A 16,063-nucleotide genomic window follows, 5' to 3' on the forward strand; every position below is an offset into this window, starting at 1 on the left:
TCGCTGTTTTCTAGCTGGTCTAAAACCACTTTTGACATAAAGGGACACTTTTTGGTTGCTATGGACAATCTCCAATTCCAGGCAGAAAAACCTGTATTTATAATATAAAACTACATGCAGGGCACTGGACAGACCACTAGGGACAAAGGGGGTGTGTTTTTTTTTATACAGTACTGTAATCTGTAAGATTATAGTACTGTATGTGTATTGTGTGTTTTTACTTTTTTGAATTTGGCGCCGATCTCCGCTCCCTTGCGTTGCAACGTCGCAGGGAGCGGAGCTCAGCGGCACTCGGGCACTGTGTGAATCGCGCGGAGGACGGCTTGCACACACAGTGGGGAGGACATCGCAGGATCCAGGGGACAAGGTAAGTAACTCTCCCTGTATCCTGCAATGCGATCCCGGCTGGCATCAGGGTTACCGCTTATGGTACTGAAATTCCACCCCGAGCCAGACTCGGGAATACCGTGGGGGGGGGGGTTAAAATTATAAATTTACCAAGAATTGTGCGGTAAATAACTACTGCATCAAAGTTTCGATAATGCGGTAATTACCGCATATTTTCATGCAGTAATTTATTGTATTGAGCTGGTTGCTAAGGAGCCGACTGATGTTCTGTTGATATGTGCCCTCCGTCGAAAAGTGCCTGTGCCCGTGCCTGTGCATGTGCAGAATGGAAGGGCACGATGGCCATTCTGCTGATCAGCTGGAGTGACATCACCATATCGCACACATCGTAGGAACCTTCTTTTGATGGGAGATACCATTTTTTTGGCACAATTTAATGCTATGCAAACAGCGGAGGGACACCGTATTTGTCATACTGTTTCCCGCTGTTGCGCCACGGGTTTACATCGAGGCAAAATCTGACATCCACGGCGTTCTTCCACTTTTTGCATAGCTTTCAATTGTGCCCGTGAAATGGTATCTCCCATTGAAAAAACCCTCCTGCAATGTGCGCATGCGCTATGGTGACGTCACGCCAGTTGATTGGCAAATCAACTTGAGTGATCTTCTGTTCTGCGAATGCGCAGGCACTTTTCAACGGAGGGCACACATTGATAGAACACCGATAAGCCAGCCACTTCCTTAACAGATGACTCATCAGCTGTCAATGGGTTTCCTGCTGACAGCTGAATGCAAAGAAAACATGCCGGGCCCCAGGCCCTTCAGGTCTGGTATGAATTTTAAGGGGAACCCCATGCAAACATTTTTTAAATCAAACCTGCCGTGGAGTCCCCCCCCAAATCCATACCAGACCTGTATCCAAGCATGCAGCCCAGCAGGCCAGGAAAGGGAGGGGACGAGTGAGAGCACCCCCCCCATCCCCCCCTGAACCATACCAGGCCTCATGCCCTTAATATGTTTTGGGGCAGAGGGGGCTGATGACAGGATCACAACATTTTCCGCACCGCTTGACCCAAAAAAAGGAAAATAAAAAACCTCCGGGCCCCACGAAGGCTCCTGCCCACTGCCTGCTCAACCATCTGACCCCCATGCTGTTTCTGACAAATACTGTGAATACAATGTGATACAGCCAGCAAAACCCTGGTGATAAATATTTCATTTTTTTTTACTCTGTTCCATTTGTGAATTGGACTGAAGAGCTTACTGCATGGTTTTTATGCAATATTTACCGCCACATTTAAAAAAAAAAAAAAACGCACAATAATTTTTTAATTTTGTTTTATGAATAGAACATTTTGTTTACCGTATGCAATAATTTATACAAATGAGTTATGTGACCATATTATCAAATTCACCCTTAGTGAATTGACTCCAAAGACTGCAAAAGTGTTAGACATGGTCATTATCTCAACCTACACCCAGTAATTACAAGCAATGTCAGTTGCATTGCTTGCTGTAAGACCATGTGTGGGTGCTTCCAATAGTGGTTACAGAGCCTTTTTCATAAAGGTATCTACTCAAGGAAAGCTTTTTTTTTTCCCAATTTCCTATTTTTCCATACTCCACTGAGAACATAAAGATGCTTACCTGGCTACTACAAAGAACTTGAACTTCTCAGGTGCTTCTATAGAAGAAACCCTCTGATGCTTCCTCAAATTAATCATTTTGCAAGCATTTTCTATTAAACTGAATAGGTTACTTGTAGCTAATTAAATGTAATTTCACACATACTGTTTAGCAATTAGTGTGACTCATACTTATGATGTTTTTTTTTACCAAAAGGCCTTCAAACACACAAATAACATAATCTAATGCACGCTTTGTTAAATGCATGGGGCGTGTGCAACTAGCATGTCCTTAGCATAAGCCTTTGTCTGTGTGGCCTGTATGAAACTAGTAAATACGACTTTACATTTGATAACTATAATTATGGCAGGATTTAACACTGCAGTTATGCAATGAGGAAACTGTAACATATAGACCTATGTGCAAGACCATTCACAAAAATAAGACAGTACCTTGTGCTTGTTGTAATGCGTATGCTGTGAGTCATGCAACAGATTTCTCACTCAAAATCTTATTGTAAGTAAGTTTTAGCTTTAGGCACAAAGTTTCCTCTATCAATAAGAAAGTGACAGGTCCAGACTCACCCCTTTGTGTTATTATCCATTATACCAAGGACCTTTAAAGCTGAGCTCTAACCAGATATAATAGACACAAATTATTGCAGCTCTGTAATCATGCATCATTAAATGTATTTTTTAAAATGCGAGCAGTGTAAGTACCTGAATCTGACCTGGTATCAACCTCCTTCAGTCTTTGTATAACAGAACTAGAATGTACAAAAAAAGCAACAATACAAGGAGCCAATCGGTTCATTTAAAAGGAGCCTGCTATGATACTTCATTAGAGCTGCCCACACGATCAATTAACAGACATTGGAATAATGGAGGAACTCACCCTATAGAATGGTAATAAAACCCAAACTGAAATCTAATCCAGGGCTTATCTCTTGTGGGAGTGACTCAAACCCTCAAACCTTTACAATAAAGAATTCTGGCCCCACCGGTCCTTTTCTACACCTCTGACCAGATATTATTTCTCCCTCAGAACCCCCCCCCCCCTTATTCCTCTCCCTTCCCTCCTTTTCTTCTCCTCTCTTTACTCTTCTTCCCTTCCATTCCCCCTTCTCCTCTCATTCCTTCCCTTCCTCCTTCTCCACTCTTCACTTTTCTTCCCTTCTCATCTTACAGTATAAAACTCTTAACTCTCCGTATGACATGTGATCAATATCTATATCAGTGTTGATCAACTTACTTGATATAGGAGGCCTCAACTGCAGGCCCAGACATCACCAATGGACCATTATATTCAGCATATCAAATTTGGCAGAAAATGGTCAAAGACTGGAGAAAGCATGTTCCCTGATATAAACTATGAGTTTATATTTGTGCATGATTATTTTCAATGATCTGCCACACAGCACAACCAGCCTAGAGGCCTGACTTTCCACCGATGCAGCTAGATAATACAATTAGGTATGTCCATCGCCTACCAAGCTTGTGACTAAACAAGTAAGTTCATCTATCTGCTACTCTACTCTATTCACTTATCAGCATGTCACTTGTCAGCATATGAGCACTGCAGCACAACTAATTTGTTCCTTATGCTGCTTGTCCCTCTTCTAGTTTGATCCCGGGTGTAACAGTGGATTGCAAGTGGCTGCAAGCAGCATAGGTGTGCACCTACATATACATGCACACACAGACACATACCCTCTTATAAATACATTTTAAAATGTATTAAAACATGGACGGTGTCAGTAGGGCAGTAGACGGTGTCAGTAGGGCAGTGGACAGTGTCAGTAGGGCAATGCACGGTGTCAGTAGCACAGTTGACATGTCAGTAAGGCTGGTGTCATTAGGATAGTGAATGGTGTCAGTCAGTACAGCAGTGGACCTGTCAGTAGAGCAGATGGTGTCAGTAGAGCAGTGGATGGTGTCAATAAGGCAGTGGCCTCTGCCAGTAGGGCAGAAGACGATGTCAGTAGAGCAGTGGACAGTGTCAGTAGTTTTTTATTATTTTTATTTATTTATTTTATATTATTATTTTATTTTTAGATTATATTTTACAAATGTTTTAGTTATTTTTTTACAATATTTATTTATTTTTAAAAAAAATGTAGGAGCACCATTGGGGGGGCTTTGGGGAAATAAATAGACCCCCGATGTCTCACTTTTGAGATCGGAAAAGGGACTGATGACAAAGATTCCCCAATCCCTTTCTCTGCAAACTCAGCTGCACTGGACAGTGAATGAATGGGAAGTGCTGTGTGTTGAGCAACTTTCTGTTCATTTACAAACGGAAGCATAGGAAACTGTGTTTACTGTGCTTCAGTTATGAATGAACACAATGAGTGATCAGTACTGGTCAGAAAATGAAGGGGCCCGTAAATGACATATTTACTAGCACCTTCCCCCACTATTCTGAAATATGCCCTGTAGCAGCCGAGAAAAGAGGAGAGAAGGCCGGCATCGCTGCGGGGTAAGGTGGGAGTGTGTGACACAGGGGCCCAGGCAGCAGGGGGAGTCTGCACCACATGGGGTGATTAGGGTGTACTCAGGCACACCCTGTGCGCATGCCTATGGCAAGTAGGCATAGCCAGCATAACAGTGGCAACTCTGTTCTTAATTCAGGAGCAGTGCAGCATTGTTGCCACACTATTACTATTCCAGTAGACTGCATTAGGTGGATTTCACTGTCAGGACAAATGTGAGTACAGACATATTTATAATAAAGTACTACAGAACACATTTTTTAATGGGAAGCCATAGTTTTACTTAAGAAAAAGGGATCAGGATCCAAACAGGACTTCAGAATGTAGGCAATCTTGATGCAAGTATAAGAATGAGTATATGGTATAAAAGAATACTTATTTTTTTTCTTTAATAAAACATGTCTCTCTTCATTCAGAGCTTTATATTCTTCAACATTAGTCAGCTACTTAGCTGACTGTGACCATCTGACCGTGACCCCCAATGACAACGTTGGTAATCATGCAGACAGACGGGGCTTTTGTATGGCATCGGACACTTGACACATTCCATTGGGTCTGGCTTCTTAGCAGGTCACTTATCCTCAGCTTGTTTTGTGCTTTTATTTGTTGAGTCATCTCCAAGTAAGCCATTGTTTACAATGTATATGGTTCAAAGGGCAACTCTTTCTGCGCAACCAGCCCCATGTTCCCCATGCAGTATAGCCTTTTCTCTGAAATCTGAGACTCCAGTTACTGAGCATGGAGTTCTCAGCCTGACACATGCCTGAACTGTGTCAGCATAAACACTTTCTCCACCCATCCACAGAGACTCAAACATGAAGTTGTTGTTATTTAGCATAGCCCTAGCCAAATTATACATTTTAGGTAGACATTGGTTAGGTAAATCTCACACCATTTTATTATAGCTATCAGAGGCTCCAGCGCTGAGATTTACATAGTGTACATAACGTGGTTTCGTTTTCATTCATATTGTGTAGAGTAATTACATGATATCTGTCTTTATACAAGCTTGTCACAGGAAAGCTGAAATTTGAAATTAGTCCAGGCCGCAGTCCGCCCCTCCAGACAGACACTGCCAGATTGGCTGAGACCTGCTCCGCTACCTGCTGTGCCATCCGTGAGTGTGCCTGGTTAGGCTTCCTTCCCCCAGGCTTTTTGTGAATTGTTTTCCGTTGACTTCAACACAAGGTCCATTATTTGCACCTGGACCGAGTGTATGTTATTGCCACACAGCCATGTTGCACCCACCTACAATAGGGCTTACAGTAGGTAAAAAGATCTTTGACCATTGTGGTGCTCTAGTCCAAATCAGCCTTTCTCAACCAGGGTTCCTCCAAAGGTTGCTAGGTGATCTTTGAGCAATTTCTGTTTCTCAAATAAGTATTCAGTGGCATAGAAGTGGGAGGAGTGCTTCGATAGGGGCTCTAGATTAGTGATATCCTCTAGGGATAGATTAATACAGACCAAATGTATGCATAGGGTGCACTTCACGCCTCAGAGACTGCACAGAATCTACCCAGAGAGATCCCCAAATTGCCCAAGATGTCAGTCCCCTGAGGGTTCATTTATACATATGTTTTGGGAGTGCCCGCGAATCTCTCGTTTTTGGTCTGCTGTCATGGAGTGTATTAACGAGCGTCTTCAGCTAAACATTCCCTTGACGGCAGAGCTGGCTCTGTTGGCCATACAGGATGATGAGCGGAGACCCCGTTACACCAAACTACTGATTTCACTGTTGTTTTTTATGCAAAAAAGCAGATACTTCTTAGATGGACCTCAGCCTTGCCACCCACACGAAGTGCTTGGGAGAAGTTGGTTGATGAAATTTTGCCAATGTATAAAATTACGTATATCAGTAGGGGATGCCCCCAAAAATTTACAAAAGTGTGGCAACCATGGATCGGCCCTGTGTGAATGTCCGGGTGGGGGGCTCCTGTGCCCCCCCCCCACCCTGAAAGACAGCTGTGATGAGGGGTTTGTGCTGTCTGCTCTCCCCCTTTCCCCCCCTTTTTTCCCCTTCTAGTAACTTGGTTAATAAAAGGTCCTTGGTGCCCCCCCTTTTTTTCTGGCGCAGCACATTTCTTACCAGAGCACAGTTGCTGTATCTCTCGGAGTATAACGGGTCTATGTATGCTGCATTGTAAATTTTGTACTGTACAATGTTGTGTTTTACTCAGATTATGTATCGTCTCATTTCCAATAAAGACCAATTTTCTTGTTAAAAAAAAAAAAAAAGTATTCAGTGGCATAAATGATCTTTTTAGCTATCGGTATTGGGAAAGCTGAAATTTTAAATTTGAATTATATTAGGGGTGCCTTTCTTGTGGGCTAATGGATGGGAGTGGAGACAGTACTTAACGTGACACTAAACAATATCCTTCTTCAAACAGAATTCATACACTTCCACTATTTAATGGCCATGTAGTACATTTTTCCTTAAATTGTTTCTTACAGTTTTTTTCTGCCTCTTGGTAATGTCCTGTGTGAGCTCCCAAACTTATTTTTTTCTCCCTTACTTCCATTTCTGTAGAACAAGTAGTGCACATCAGTTGTGGTCATGTGCACTGTTCTATGAATACTATACATCCCATAGTCCCTAGTCTATCTCAGGAGCATGAAAGAGAAGGTGGCTACATTCTTACATACAGTGGAAGCATGGAGAACAAACATGCATGGAGCTCTAACAGTAAATCGGATCACAATAGCAAAAAAAGGGAATTTGGATATTTGGAGGAGGGTGAGAGCAATAAAAGGTGCTCTTCTCAGTTAGGAATACATACTTGAATGAATTGTTTTTTTTTAAATCAGTTTCGTGTCACTTTAAGTGTGTAGGCAGTGTTCCCTCCCGAAAGACTGTTTGGGGCTAGAACTACCCCAATCCAGGCCAGAAGGCCAGGTACTCGACCCTCTGGATCGGACCAACAGCAGCACCCATCCTCACCAGGAGCACCCTTCCAGACGGCTCAGACTCGACCATGCATTGGCCCCCAGTTTACTGCCGGGCGGCACGACGTGGCCCCTACGAAACCGTCCTTCCAGATGCTAATTACGCCATCGGAGAGTGCTGACCAAACCCTCTTGAATAGGGATGGAACACGCCTCTTTTGGCAACTGATAAGAACATATACTACACTTGATCTTAGCCAAAAGGCCGAGAAGTGGGTGGCACTGATAGGCAGCACTGATGGGCACTGCTAAACAGCACTGCTAGGCACTGATACGTGACACTGATGGACAGTGATATGGGGCACTGATTGATGGCATTGATAGGCATCACTGATGGCACTGGCAGGCATTGGAGATGGGCACTGATTGGCAGCTGCCTGGGCACTGATTGGCATTTCCCTAGTGGTCTAGGGTGGCATAACTGGTGGACCAGAGTGGTGCCAATCCCTGGTGGTCCTAGTGACATCCTGGTGGCTCTGGGTGGTCATCTGATGGGGGGGGTTGTGCTGATGAACAATCAGCACAGACCCCCTAGTCAGGAGAGCAGCCGATCAGCTCTCCTCTGCTCGTGTCTGTCAGACGCGAGTGAGGAAAAGCCAATCAACGGCTCTTCCTGTTTACCACGTGATCAGCCGTGTCCAATAGTGGCTGATCACAATGTAAGAGCCTCCGTCAGAGGCTCTTTACCGAGATCGGTGTAGTGGTGTGTTTGATTGACACACCACACCACCGTTCGCCGCGATGCGGGTGCGCGAGAGTGGTTGTTCTGGGTGGGTGTCATATGATGGCCTCCCAGAATGAGAACCGCGCTGCCTAGCCATCATTTGATGGCTGGTGGGCGTGAGGTGGTTAAAATCGCTGCTCCTGAAAAAACATCAGTTTTTAAAACTTTTTTGCATTAATACATGTCCCCTGGGACAGGACCTGGGTCCCCAAACACTTTTTATGGCAATAACTTGCATATAAGCCTTTAAAATGAGCACTTTTGATTTTTCATGTTCGTGTCCCATAGACTTTAACGGTGTTCGCGTGTTCTTCTGAATTTTTTGCCTGCTCGCAAGCTGGTGCGAACCGAACTGGGGGGTGTTTGGCTGATCATTAATAGCATGTTCTATTATGAGAGCAACACAAGTTAGATTGAAACTAAATAGGAGGCTATGTGATCATAAAATAAACTTGAACATACTTGGAAGATAATTTATCGGTGTGTATGTAATGGTGGTTATTGCTGTAAGTCATGAAATGCAGGTACCAGAACCAGCAACATCTTATTTTCCCACCATCAATAAGCCCTCCTAAATAAACACTGTCTCCCTGACTTCCATGCAGACCAGCAGGGACATGGCTTGCCTGGATTGATGCTTTGTTTGTGAGGCCTTGAGAAGGGCCAGGCAGACAACGGGTTCTGCAGAAACGTCTTCAACATAAGAATTAGGCAACGTGCTAAATATTCTCATATTGGACTGATGCTGCGAAGTTAGGAACATTGAGAACAATGAAGGGATTATTGCTAGTAATAATAAGTACTTAGATGAGCTGAAAGCCATGCTGGTCCAAAAAAATCTTCCAGTAACTTGGAAGCTAAAATTAATCTACATGCAAATAAAACCAGTCAGTGAACCAGTGGTTTTCAGAAAGTAAAAAAAAATATTCTACTTAAAAGGGAAAAATAAATGCTAGTCTGGAATTTACAGATGGAAGAACCAGAACCAAAGCTATCATTACGATCTATGCATGCTTGTGTTTTAGTCATATATGTGACAAAGTGTCACTACCATTAACTCCCCCCTTTCTAAACTTTTATCACTTAGCTTAAACCCTGAGGCCGCGTACACACGGGCGGACTGTTCGCCCAACTTTGTTCGTCAAACAATCCGACAAACAGTCCGCTCAAAATTTGCATGAACGGACTTGACCACACACGATGAACGAACAGTCCGCTGAAAGCGTGCGCGATGACGTGAACGGCACGTACGACGGGACGAGAAATACGACGTCCAATACACTGCAATGCAACCTTCGCCGTGTAAATCCTTTCTGAGCATGCACGAAACTTAGTTTGACGAACAAGCCTACACACGAGCGGACTGTCCGCTGAAACCAAGTTTCAGCGGACTGTCTTACGGAAATTCCGAAAAACTTTGTTCGTCAGACTGTCCGCTGAAACTGTCCGCTGAAGCCCACACACGAGCGGACTGTCCGCTGAAACACTGTTCAGCGGACAAAGTTGGGCGAACAGTCCGCCCGTGTGTACGCGGCCTAAGATATTGCCTTAAAGGATACGTTCACCTTTTCAGAGAGAACTTCACTTTTCATAATAAATAAAAGCCTTCTAATGTCATTTCTGCCCAGGCTATTCCATTGTGCTTACCTCTCACTTACCTAGTCCATGGAAGCTTTGAATCAGTTCAAAATGTGTAAAAATTCATTCTAAGCCCTGACTTCCTGTAACATCATGTGACAATCCAGGAAACTTCATATCTCATCAAGTTCTGCCTCACTGCATCACAGAATAGGTCCTGCTTTACCCTTCTGGGTCACACTTCCCTCATTATTATACCACCTCTTTTATTTCCACCAACTTCCAAGAGCCTGCCCGATCTGATACAAACTGAATGGATTGTTCAGGTGGGTTCTCCTATTATATCGTTTTGGTAAATCTAAACAAAATTGTACAGAGATTAAACAATCAGATTGCATAGTGTATGGCCACCCTTATGCAAGTTAGGGTTGCATCGATACTAGTATCAGTGCCAATACTGAGTATTTGCACAAGCATCGGTACTCTTGCAAATGCACCGATACCCGAAATTGATACTTTCAGGCTCGGCTCTTTGAGCTGTCAGCGGGTCTCCCCAGTGTTAAAGAAGCCCGGTAATTGGAGCTGTCAAAAAAAAAAAAAAAGCAGCCGGCAATGTTTATTACCAACATTGCTCAGCCCTGAAACACTAAAATAAAAAGAAACATTGTTTTCTTTTTTATATTTCTGTTTCTTCATCTGCAGATCAAAGGGATGAACAAATGATCCTCTGTTTAACCCCTTAATAACCTTTAATTTATTCTAATCAGCCTTAATTAACTCCCCTAGCGGTGATCCAGAGTCTGGTTTGGGCTGGGATTTCAGTACCACGAGCGGTAACCCCGAGCTAGACTCGGGATCGCATCGCTAGATACAGGGAGGATACAGGGAGAGGTTACTTACATTGTTCCCTGGATCCAGCGATGTCCTCCATGCTGTGTGATCGAGCTGTCCTCCTCTCGATTCACACAGTGCCCGAATGCCGCTGAGCTCCATTCCCTGCGACATTACGAAGCACCGGAGCGGAGATCGGCGCCAAATTCAAGTAAAAACACACAATACATATACAGTACTGTAATATTACACATTACAGTACTGTATATAAAAAAAATACACATCCCCTTTGTCCCTAGTGGTCTGTCCAGTATTTATAATATAAAAGTGCATGCAGGACTTTTATATTATAAATACTGTTTTTTTTCTGCCTGGAATTTGGAGATTGTCCATAGCAACCAAAAAGTGTCCCTTTATGTCAAAAGTGATTTTAGACCAACTAGAAAACAACGATAATAAATTAGAATCACTTGCAGAATTGAGTGATAGAGATTTGTGGGGAGATCCGTCATCAAACACTTAAGCTAATGACAGCGACTATTCTGCAAATTAGCAAATTTCTGTGTTTTTGGATTTTATTACATTATTGAATAATTTTTATTATTATTTATTATCATTATTTATTATATTATAAATTTTATCATACCCGGGATGTCTGCTAGACTCTGGATTGAACAGATTTAAGAGAGTTATTCCTAAGAATTGCAGGCCTACAATATAAAACGCCAAATTTCCATGCAAAATAATTGTACCGCTTTCAGCACCTAAAATCAGAACTAATCATACCACCAGGGAGGTTAACTCCCTATTCTCCTCCATGTAATTATTACTTTTTTTTCTTTTGTTCACATCTATTTTATAAATGATAAACAATGAAAAAGTTTTTTTTTTGTTTGCTTTGTTAGTGAATATTTTTACACATATATATTAACATATATTTACAGATTTCATATTGAAAAAGCGCTAAATTAAAAAAAATAATAATAATAATTTGTAAATAACTTTTCAATGCTTTGTACCATTGCTGACAGCTGAAGTTAAAACAAAACAGTTGCAGTAGATATCGGTAATTGATATCGATGAGTACTAAAAAAAAGTATTGATACTTGTACTCATTCAGGTGTCAATGTTCTTGTAATTCCAGCTCAAGGAGGGAGTGGGTATAAACATACTAATTTAATTTTCAGGCCCCAGTCACACAGCGTAGTGCGAGCACACATTTTTGGTGCGTTTTTCCCATGACACACATAGGGCAGCCCATTGATTTCAATGGGCTGCCCTACGTACGACAAATACAGCAGAGTAGCTCACAAGACACTTTGGCACATTGCTGTTTGCACATTTTTTACTGCGTGTTTGTTGCACATTTTTGCACTCAACAAATGCGCGTTTGCTTTTCCATTTGAGATGCTGTTAACAATTAATGGCACTGAAAGTGCAACTAGTAAATTTTAGGTGTATAAAGGTGGTTACACGATACCAGTGATGGTGAACCTTGGCACCCCAGATGTTTGCAAACTACATTTTCCATGATACTCAACTACACTGCAGAGTACATGAACATCATGGGAAATGTTATTTCAAAACATCTGGGGTGCCAAGGTTTGCCATCACTGCACTATACGATCCGACGTACAATCACTGTACAATCTCCTTTAGATTTACCAAAACCATATACTGTAATAGGCAGACACACCTATCTATCCAATCACTCTGTATCCAATCCAGCAGGCCCTTGCATTACATAGTTGATGGTAAAATCTAAAGGAGCTTTTGTATAGTGTATGGTGAGTTTTACACTTCTCCTGTCTTCAATACTACAGCTCTGCTCCACATAGGCTGTTATATAATCGCTCAGCTCCTGCACACTCTTCCAAATGAACAATCTATGAAAGTAACATACAAAACAACTGATCAGTAGAGGAAAACACTGGCTATGTATAGAGGGAGAACATTGCTCAACGACATTGCATGCATTTGGAATGCATGAAACTGCAGAGGTGGGCAGGAACAATCTCCTGGAGGGGGAGGATAGATGCAGGGTGTGTGTTAATGAGGTCAACTGCTGAACGTCTTCCTTAGTTCACAAACAGTTTTCTCATCCCAAATACTGGGACGAATAGCAGGAAGCAATGATGGAATTTTCCTATAGGACACACTGGAGGCAGAGGGAAAAGCCTGTCCTGGAAGACAGAGAAAGATTTTTCTTTTCTGCAACAGAGGAACATCAATGGTGTATTGATACATAGAGAAGCAAGAATAATTTAAAAAAAGTGAACTCTAAAGTTTCCTAAAATTAAAAGCAAATTGGAAAGATTATACCTCCTGTCTGGGAGACACAACATGATTCTCTCCAAATTTAGAAATAATCCTCTGGTCAAATGTGGTTCGATTTTTGTACGTACACAAATCCAGAAAATTTAGAACTTTCTTGCCATCAATGAGTCAGGTTTTATTTAGTTTGAAAGTCCTTAAAATATCATCCAGTCTTGCTATTTGAATGGATCCACAAACTTATTAAACAGGTAAAAAAACACATTCACACTTAGAATTTTGTTTGATCAAGAAAACAATCTTCAATCTGTTATTTCAAATTTTATCAGTACTGTTGAAAGCAAATGCCAATTTGACCCCACTAATTATTGGAAAATTGAACATTTCAAAAACTAAAATTTTAATTCTACTGGTGTGTGGCCAAGTATAGACATAGCGTGTAAGGCAAAGGTCTCCACTGGAAGATTTCTCCCCTATTTAGGTGACTACTGGAAATTTTGGGATTTTGAATCTCCACAGCTAGGAAACAGACAGAAATAGAACCCGACAGGCATTCTAATAATTCCACACTTTCCAAAAAATAAATAAAAAATCTGGCTTGTTATATAGACAATAAAGCAAGGATAAGGATGAGAGTCCTGCAGAATGCCCTTTAAAAATCCAATTTGGCAAATGTAGCTCCTAGCACCTTTAAAGTCTTAAAGCCATTTTGCATATTTTTTGTAGTCGACTGAAACTAGATTCTTCAGATTGGCACCACATTCCTGGGTGACTCAGCAGCCTCTAGTCATGTGATTCTGTGCCCTGCAACCTCCCTCTCTAAAATCAGTATGTTAAGATCCAGGATATATTAAATTTTTCAGGCTTGGAGCCATTGAGAAAATAAAAGACAACACAAGGGATTTAGCAGAGCAGCCAAATGCAGAAGATAAGTACCAGGATGAAAATAAGTTACTGACCTGGAACAAGCATGCACTCAGAGATGTCTAAATTCCCATTCTTCATGCTTTCCTCCGGTCAGCCACTCACTGTGTAGCAAAGCAAGGAATGTGATGACAGCCCTTTACAATCCTAAGCAGCATTGGCACCTCCCATGTTTTTGTTTGACAGGCTCACTTTAAGGCTATGTTCACACTTGAGCTTCTTCAAGGGTTTTGGGGTGTACATGCATTTTTGAGGCATTTTCAGGTTTGAGTGTTTTTGTTTCAGGCACTGGAAAACCATTTACTGGGATAAGGAAAGGCAAGAATTTGCACCGCCATTAAAGTCTATAGAGACCAAAAACAGATGCCTCTGCCCCAAAAAAGCTCATGTACTTTTTTAACCCCCAAACAATGTGATAATCATGTGTGAACAAGCACTGTAGGCTACAAAAGAAATCCTCATGTTGCGCATTGAATCACTTCTATAAAAAAGTGGTTCAAATCTCTGAGGTGTGAACCCGGGCACAATGCTGAGTTTTTATGTTTCATTTTATAATTTTGCCTATTCCCCACTGTCTTAGAATCAAATTATTCCCGTCTTATGTGAGTCATAAGATGTGGCATGCTACTTTCTGCAACATCCTCAAGGGAGTGTATTTAAAAGAAACGCTGATCTATTTGATTACCACACAAAACTCATCTGAATATCGAGGCTTTGTTTTGCTTGACCTTTTTGTGAAAACGATCCTGCAAATCCCCCCCCCAACTCTCTGGTCTTCCCCCGCCTCGTCATTGTCAGATGTTGTCAAGCATGATTGGCCACTGTTGTAAGCAGCAGACTTCCGTTTAATACTCTGTATGGTACATGGTGTACATGCTCCTCTGAGGATCTCTAGCAACTGTTCATAGGAAGCACAACCTACACTTTATATTTGTGACACTAGTTGTCCCTCTTTTAGTGGAATTGTCTGTCTGTTGTAAACAAACCCCCTATCCTTCTTTCTTTCCTTTTCAAATGTCCCTATTTTTAGATCTAGCAAATATCTGTAATAATGAATGTACTTTCTAACTTGGCCTTTCCCAGCCAGGGTTACCAGAAACCTTAGGGTTCCTTCAGAGGTGGTTAGGGGTTCCTTGGGTAATGAGCAATTGATCTCCCACCTACACAGATCACCAATAATGTTGCATTAACCACCAATTAAAGGGATCCTATCTACACTGACCACTAGGGGACACCACAATTTCTAGGTAATCATTTATTAATTTCAAGATTATTACAGAAAGTTATTTTGTTGTATAGAACAGAGATGAAGGGTTTGAAATAAATTACCTTCTCGTCTTAAATGTGCTAGGTAAACCACTTTATTATCTTGTTTAAAGCTTTACATTTATTTAAAGTTTAGACCTCCCCACCCAAAATAAAAAATCCCTACAGCTTAACTTTGTGGGAATAGTTTGGGGATTTTCTTGTTCCAACATAACTGTGCACTAGTGCACAAAGCAAGGTCCATAAAGACACGCACGAGCGAGTTTGGGGTGGAGGAACTTGACTGGCCTGCACAGAGTCGTGACCTCAAACCGATAGAACACCTTTGGGATGAATTAGAGTGGAGACGGCGAGCTAGGCGTCCCAATACGTTTGACAATATAGTGTACAGCCATGGCCAAAAGTTTTGAGAATGACACAAATATTAATTTTCACGAAGTCTGCTGGTTCAGTGTTTTTAGATCTTTTTGTCAGACTATGGTATACTGAAGTATAATTACAAACATTTCATAAGTTTCACAGGCTTTTATTGACAATTACATAAAATTTATGCAAAGAGTCAGTATTTGCAGTGTTGACCATTCTTTTTCAAGACCTCTGCAATTCACCCTTGCATGCTGTCAATCAACTTCTGGGCCACATCCTGACTAATGGCAGCCCATCCTTGCATAATCAATGCTTGGAGTTTGTCAGAATTTGTGGGGCTTTTTTTTGTTCACCCGCCTCTTGAGGATTGACCACACGTTCTCAATGGGATTAAGATCTGGGGAGTTTCCCCGCCATCGACTTAAAATATTGATGTTTTGTTCCCCCGAGCCACTTGGTTATTACTTTTGCCTTATGGCAAGGTGCTCCATCATGCTGGAAAAGTCAATGTTTATCACCAAACTGTTCTTGGATGGTTGGGAGAAGTTGCTCTCGGAGGATGTTTTTGTACCATTCTTTACTCGTGGCTGTGTTCTTAGCAAAATTGTGAGTGCGCCCACTCCCTTGGCTGTGAAGAAACTCCACACATGAATGTTGTTAGGATGCTTTACTTTTGGCATGACACAGGA

At 41.8% G+C, this 16,063-nt stretch overlaps 1 protein-coding gene and 1 pseudogene across 12 annotated transcripts in view; one reads left to right on the top strand and one right to left on the bottom strand.

The window, feature by feature from the left end:
- Nucleotides 1-16,063, top strand: part of FOXP1 (forkhead box P1) — a 1,079,246-nt gene that overhangs the window by 367,227 nt on the left and 695,956 nt on the right. The window lies entirely within an intron of this gene.
- Nucleotides 7,522-7,628, bottom strand: LOC143928561 (U2 spliceosomal RNA; annotated as a pseudogene).

This window comes from Lithobates pipiens, unplaced genomic scaffold (genome assembly GCF_037356315.1).
Source record: "Lithobates pipiens isolate NorthernLeopardFrog02 unplaced genomic scaffold, aLitPip1_a1.2 Scaffold_23, whole genome shotgun sequence".
Lineage (NCBI taxonomy): Eukaryota > Metazoa > Chordata > Amphibia > Anura > Ranidae > Lithobates > Lithobates pipiens.